Here is a 6,560-nt window from a genome sequence, read left to right as displayed (position 1 = left end):
GTAGTGACACAGTAGAATAGGTTCATGCGCTTTAATCCAAATTTGTTCACATCGCAGACGTCAGAAAGTACAAACGATATTATTTAACATTTGGATGTACAAAAAGGCCACCTTCACCTCAGTTGAGAGAAGTACCTCGTTTTTCCTTTGTCCCTCCTATGAGTGGTGGGCCCATGGAAAGTGGGACCCACGCCCCCCTGTTCGGGCTGCGTCTGGCCGGGCTCTGTGGGTGAAATCCTTGCAAACAGGTGCCGGCCGACTGGCGCCCGATTTTTCTTAGTTTGTGAGTTCAGCTTTTCTTGTGTTTGGCAGCAATAAATTGCAATGTGTTTCTCCAACAACCTATTTGGGTCTTTGTGGAAAAGACCTATTGGTGCATTTTGATGCCATTCCAGTAAAAGGCCCACATTTCTTTTAGCTGGTAGCGTAGCGGCAAAGACTTGCGACGTGCCATCATGGCCGCAGGCTGCAGAGCCTTGCTCCGGAACGAAATCTTAATGACAATCTTTAGTTAGATCCCTGAATTGCAAGTAAGTCACAGATAGATGAGTTGGATTTTCTCTATTGCAACTTGGGAAGTAAAATGTGAACGTATTGAAGAAGAAACGCTCTTTTAAAACCTGATTGCCCCAGGGAATGGGCTTTTTGACATTTCTGTGTTAACCCTTTGATGCATGAATTATGAAATCTTCAACCATGATTTTTTTTAACAATTTTTTGATTCATCTTTAGGTGTGAATGAAACAAATTTCAACAAATATTTTTTGTAAAAATGTATAATTTACAAATAATTTATTACATGTCCACCTCAGTGAACAGCGTGCAATCTGAACATGAAATATGTTGGCTTGGCTTACCAAAGTCCAAATGGAGGTGCTCAAATGCAATAAAGTCTTCAACAGCTGTGCTTAATAGCAAAAATAAATAAATAACAATTTTGAGTACCTGTCCACTTGAGTGACTATTATGCATGAAAGGGTTAAGGAAAAGTGCAATATGCTGTTGTAACTGTTTGAGGTCTGTAAGGTGTTGTTCCTCAGAAGGGCGAGTGCGTAACAGCACCCTCTGCTGGCTCAAAAGACAAGGACAAAAACTTACAGCAGCTGGTATTCCCAGGCGGTCTCCCATCCAAGTACTAACCAGGCCCGACCCTGCTTAGCTTCCGAGATCAGACGAGATCGGGCGTGTTCAGGGTGGTATGGCCGTAAGCGAAGGCTTGTCCTTCCGTCCTCCGTTTTATGGGTGCAGAGACAGTTGTGCCCTTGGCTGCCATTGAATGGAATGCTGCAATTTGAGGCCTTTCCAGTAAACCGCCCTCATCCCCAGTTTGAGCTGTGTCTGGCCGGGCTCCGTGGGCGAAAGCGGAGAGGGGAGCTTGTGTAGTGACACAGTAGAATAGGTTCATGCGCTTTAATCCAAATTTGTTCACATCGCAGACGTCAGAAAGTACAAACGATATTATTTAACATTTGGATGTACAAAAAGGCCACCTTCACCTCAGTTGAGAGAAGTACCTCGTTTTTCCTTTGTCCCTCCTATGAGTGGTGGGCCCATGGAAAGTGGGACCCACGCCCCCCTGTTCGGGCTGCGTCTGGCCGGGCTCTGTGGGTGAAATCCTTGCAAACAGGTGCCGGCCGGCTGGCGCCCGATTTTTCTTAGTTTGTGAGTTCAGCTTTTCTTGTGTTTGGCAGCAATAAATTGCAATGTGTTTCTCCAACAACCTATTTGGGTCTTTGTGGAAAAGACCTATTGGTGCATTTTGATGCCATTCCAGTAAAAGGCCCACATTTCTTTTAGCTGGTAGCGTAGCGGCAAAGACTTGCGACGTGCCATCATGGCCGCAGGCTGCAGAGCCTTGCTCCGGAACGAAATCTTAATGACAATCTTTAGTTAGATCCCTGAATTGCAAGTAAGTCACAGATAGATGAGTTGGATTTTCTCTATTGCAACTTGGGAAGTAAAATGTGAACGTATTGAAGAAGAAACGCTCTTTTAAAACCTGATTGCCCCAGGGAATGGGCTTTTTGACATTTCTGTGTTAACCCTTTGATGCATGAATTATGAAATCTTCAACCATGATTTTTTTTAACAATTTTTTGATTCATCTTTAGGTGTGAATGAAACAAATTTCAACAAATATTTTTTGTAAAAATGTATAATTTACAAATAATTTATTACATGTCCACCTCAGTGAACAGCGTGCAATCTGAACATGAAATATGTTGGCTTGGCTTACCAAAGTCCAAATGGAGGTGCTCAAATGCAATAAAGTCTTCAACAGCTGTGCTTAATAGCAAAAATAAATAAATAACAATTTTGAGTACCTGTCCACTTGAGTGACTATTATGCATGAAAGGGTTAAGGAAAAGTGCAATATGCTGTTGTAACTGTTTGAGGTCTGTAAGGTGTTGTTCCTCAGAAGGGCGAGTGCGTAACTGCACCCTCTGCTGGCTCAAAAGACAAGGACAAAAGCTTACAGCACCTGGTATTCCCAGGCGGTCTCCCATCCAAGTACTAACCAGGCCCGACCCTGCTTAGCTTCCGAGATCAGACGAGATAGGGCGTGTTCAGGGTGGTATGGCCGTAAGCGAAGGCTTGTCCTTCCGTCCTCCGTTTTATGGGTGCAGAGACAGTTGTGCCCTTGGCTGCCATTGAATGGAATGCTGCAATTTGAGGCCTTTCCAGTAAACCGCCCTCATCCCCAGTTTGAGCTGTGTCTGGCCGGGCTCCGTGGGCGAAAGCGGAGAGGGGAGCTTGTGTAGTGACACAGTAGAATAGGTTCATGCGCTTTAATCCAAATTTGTTCACATCGCAGACGTCAGAAAGTACAAACGATATTATTTAACATTTGGATGTACAAAAAGGCCACCTTCACCTCAGTTGAGAGAAGTACCTCGTTTTTCCTTTGTCCCTCCTATGAGTGGTGGGCCCATGGAAAGTGGGACCCACGCCCCCCTGTTCGGGCTGCGTCTGGCCGGGCTCTGTGGGTGAAATCCTTGCAAACAGGTGCCGGCCGACTGGCGCCCGATTTTTCTTAGTTTGTGAGTTCAGCTTTTCTTGTGTTTGGCAGCAATAAATTGCAATGTGTTTCTCCAACAACCTATTTGGGTCTTTGTGGAAAAGACCTATTGGTGCATTTTGATGCCATTCCAGTAAAAGGCCCACATTTCTTTTAGCTGGTAGCGTAGCGGCAAAGACTTGCGACGTGCCATCATGGCCGCAGGCTGCAGAGCCTTGCTCCGGAACGAAATCTTAATGACAATCTTTAGTTAGATCCCTGAATTGCAAGTAAGTCACAGATAGATGAGTTGGATTTTCTCTATTGCAACTTGGGAAGTAAAATGTGAACGTATTGAAGAAGAAACGCTCTTTTAAAACCTGATTGCCCCAGGGAATGGGCTTTTTGACATTTCTGTGTTAAGGAAAAGTGCAATATGCTGTTGTAACTGTTTGAGGTCTGTAAGGTGTTGTTCCTCAGAAGGGCGAGTGCATAACAGCACCCTCTGCTGGCTCAAAAGACAAGGACAAAAGCTTACAGCACCTGGTATTCCCAGGCGGTCTCCCATCCAAGTACTAACCAGGCCCGACCCTGCTTAGCTTCCGAGATCAGACGAGATCGGGCGTGTTCAGGGTGGTATGGCCGTAAGCAAAGGCTTGTCCTTCCGTCCTCCGTTTTATGGGTGCAGAGACAGTTGTGCCCTTGGCTGCCATTGAATGGAATGCTGCAATTTGAGGCCTTTCCAGTAAACCGCCCTCATCCCCAGTTTGAGCTGTGTCTGGCCGGGCTCCGTGGGCGAAAGCGGAGAGGGGAGCTTGTGTAGTGACACAGTAGAATAGGTTCATGCGCTTTAATCCAAATTTGTTCACATCGCAGACGTCAGAAAGTACAAACGATATTATTTAACATTTGGATGTACAAAAAGGCCACCTTCACCTCAGTTGAGAGAAGTACCTCGTTTTTCCTTTGTCCCTCCTATGAGTGGTGGGCCCATGGAAAGTGGGACCCACGCCCCCCTGTTCGGGCTGCGTCTGGCCGGGCTCTGTGGGTGAAATCCTTGCAAACAGGTGCCGGCCGGCTGGCGCCCGATTTTTCTTAGTTTGTGAGTTCAGCTTTTCTTGTGTTTGGCAGCAATAAATTGCAATGTGTTTCTCCAACAACCTATTTGGGTCTTTGTGGAAAAGACCTATTGGTGCATTTTGATGCCATTCCAGTAAAAGGCCCACATTTCTTTTAGCTGGTAGCGTAGCGGCAAAGACTTGCGACGTGCCATCATGGCCGCAGGCTGCAGAGCCTTGCTCCGGAACGAAATCTTAATGACAATCTTTAGTTAGATCCCTGAATTGCAAGTAAGTCACAGATAGATGAGTTGGATTTTCTCTATTGCAACTTGGGAAGTAAAATGTGAACGTATTGAAGAAGAAACGCTCTTTTAAAACCTGATTGCCCCAGGGAATGGGCTTTTTGACATTTCTGTGTTAACCCTTTGATGCATGAATTATGAAATCTTCAACCATGATTTTTTTTAACAATTTTTTGATTCATCTTTAGGTGTGAATGAAACAAATTTCAACAAATATTTTTTGTAAAAATGTATAATTTACAAATAATTTATTACATGTCCACCTCAGTGAACAGCGTGCAATCTGAACATGAAATATGTTGGCTTGGCTTACCAAAGTCCAAATGGAGGTGCTCAAATGCAATAAAGTCTTCAACAGCTGTGCTTAATAGCAAAAATAAATAAATAACAATTTTGAGTACCTGTCCACTTGAGTGACTATTATGCATGAAAGGGTTAAGGAAAAGTGCAATATGCTGTTGTAACTGTTTGAGGTCTGTAAGGTGTTGTTCCTCAGAAGGGCGAGTGCATAACAGCACCCTCTGCTGGCTCAAAAGACAAGGACAAAAGCTTACAGCACCTGGTATTCCCAGGCGGTCTCCCATCCAAGTACTAACCAGGCCCGACCCTGCTTAGCTTCCGAGATCAGACGAGATCGGGCGTGTTCAGGGTGGTATGGCCGTAAGCGAAGGCTTGTCCTTCCGTCCTCCGTTTTATGGGTGCAGAGACAGTTGTGCCCTTGGCTGCCATTGAATGGAATGCTGCAATTTGAGGCCTTTCCAGTAAACCGCCCTCATCCCCAGTTTGAGCTGTGTCTGGCCGGGCTCCGTGGGCGAAAGCGGAGAGGGGAGCTTGTGTAGTGACACAGTAGAATAGGTTCATGCGCTTTAATCCAAATTTGTTCACATCGCAGACGTCAGAAAGTACAAACGATATTATTTAACATTTGGATGTACAAAAAGGCCACCTTCACCTCAGTTGAGAGAAGTACCTCGTTTTTCCTTTGTCCCTCCTATGAGTGGTGGGCCCATGGAAAGTGGGACCCACGCCCCCCTGTTCGGGCTGCGTCTGGCCGGGCTCTGTGGGTGAAATCCTTGCAAACAGGTGCCGGCCGACTGGCGCCCGATTTTTCTTAGTTTGTGAGTTCAGCTTTTCTTGTGTTTGGCAGCAATAAATTGCAATGTGTTTCTCCAACAACCTATTTGGGTCTTTGTGGAAAAGACCTATTGGTGCATTTTGATGCCATTCCAGTAAAAGGCCCACATTTCTTTTAGCTGGTAGCGTAGCGGCAAAGACTTGCGACGTGCCATCATGGCCGCAGGCTGCAGAGCCTTGCTCCGGAACGAAATCTTAATGACAATCTTTAGTTAGATCCCTGAATTGCAAGTAAGTCACAGATAGATGAGTTGGATTTTCTCTATTGCAACTTGGGAAGTAAAATGTGAACGTATTGAAGAAGAAACGCTCTTTTAAAACCTGATTGCCCCAGGGAATGGGCTTTTTGACATTTCTGTGTTAAGGAAAAGTGCAATATGCTGTTGTAACTGTTTGAGGTCTGTAAGGTGTTGTTCCTCAGAAGGGCGAGTGCATAACAGCACCCTCTGCTGGCTCAAAAGACAAGGACAAAAGCTTACAGCACCTGGTATTCCCAGGCGGTCTCCCATCCAAGTACTAACCAGGCCCGACCCTGCTTAGCTTCCGAGATCAGACGAGATCGGGCGTGTTCAGGGTGGTATGGCCGTAAGCAAAGGCTTGTCCTTCCGTCCTCCGTTTTATGGGTGCAGAGACAGTTGTGCCCTTGGCTGCCATTGAATGGAATGCTGCAATTTGAGGCCTTTCCAGTAAACCGCCCTCATCCCCAGTTTGAGCTGTGTCTGGCCGGGCTCCGTGGGCGAAAGCGGAGAGGGGAGCTTGTGTAGTGACACAGTAGAATAGGTTCATGCGCTTTAATCCAAATTTGTTCACATCGCAGACGTCAGAAAGTACAAACGATATTATTTAACATTTGGATGTACAAAAAGGCCACCTTCACCTCAGTTGAGAGAAGTACCTCGTTTTTCCTTTGTCCCTCCTATGAGTGGTGGGCCCATGGAAAGTGGGACCCATGCCCCCCTGTTCGGGCTGCGTCTGGCCGGGCTCTGTGGGTGAAATCCTTGCAAACAGGTGCCGGCCGGCTGGCGCCCGATTTTTCTTAGTTTGTGAGTTCAGCTTTTCTTGTGT

General features: G+C 46.0%; 5 non-coding genes across 5 annotated transcripts; all 5 read right to left on the bottom strand.

The window, feature by feature from the left end:
• Positions 1-1,091: 1,091 nt before the first annotated feature.
• LOC139068301 (5S ribosomal RNA) lies at positions 1,092-1,210 on the bottom strand. Its single transcript, XR_011519900.1, has one exon. It is a non-coding gene; the product is annotated as a 5S ribosomal RNA (ribosomal RNA).
• A 1,260-nt stretch (positions 1,211-2,470) lies between these two features.
• On the bottom strand, positions 2,471-2,589 carry LOC139068275 (5S ribosomal RNA). Its single transcript, XR_011519874.1, has one exon. It is a non-coding gene; the product is annotated as a 5S ribosomal RNA (ribosomal RNA).
• Positions 2,590-3,529: 940 nt separating this feature from the next.
• LOC139067315 (5S ribosomal RNA) lies at positions 3,530-3,648 on the bottom strand. Its single transcript, XR_011519650.1, has one exon. It is a non-coding gene; the product is annotated as a 5S ribosomal RNA (ribosomal RNA).
• Positions 3,649-4,908: 1,260 nt separating this feature from the next.
• LOC139067305 (5S ribosomal RNA) lies at positions 4,909-5,027 on the bottom strand. The gene has a single exon (XR_011519649.1). It is a non-coding gene; the product is annotated as a 5S ribosomal RNA (ribosomal RNA).
• A 940-nt stretch (positions 5,028-5,967) lies between these two features.
• LOC139067294 (5S ribosomal RNA) lies at positions 5,968-6,086 on the bottom strand. Its single transcript, XR_011519648.1, has one exon. It is a non-coding gene; the product is annotated as a 5S ribosomal RNA (ribosomal RNA).
• Positions 6,087-6,560: the final 474 nt, after the last annotated feature.

Source organism: Nothobranchius furzeri, chromosome 2 (genome assembly GCF_043380555.1).
Source record: "Nothobranchius furzeri strain GRZ-AD chromosome 2, NfurGRZ-RIMD1, whole genome shotgun sequence".
NCBI classification, from domain to species: Eukaryota; Metazoa; Chordata; class Actinopteri; order Cyprinodontiformes; family Nothobranchiidae; genus Nothobranchius; species Nothobranchius furzeri.
This window is presented reverse-complemented; position numbering and strand designations above follow the sequence as displayed.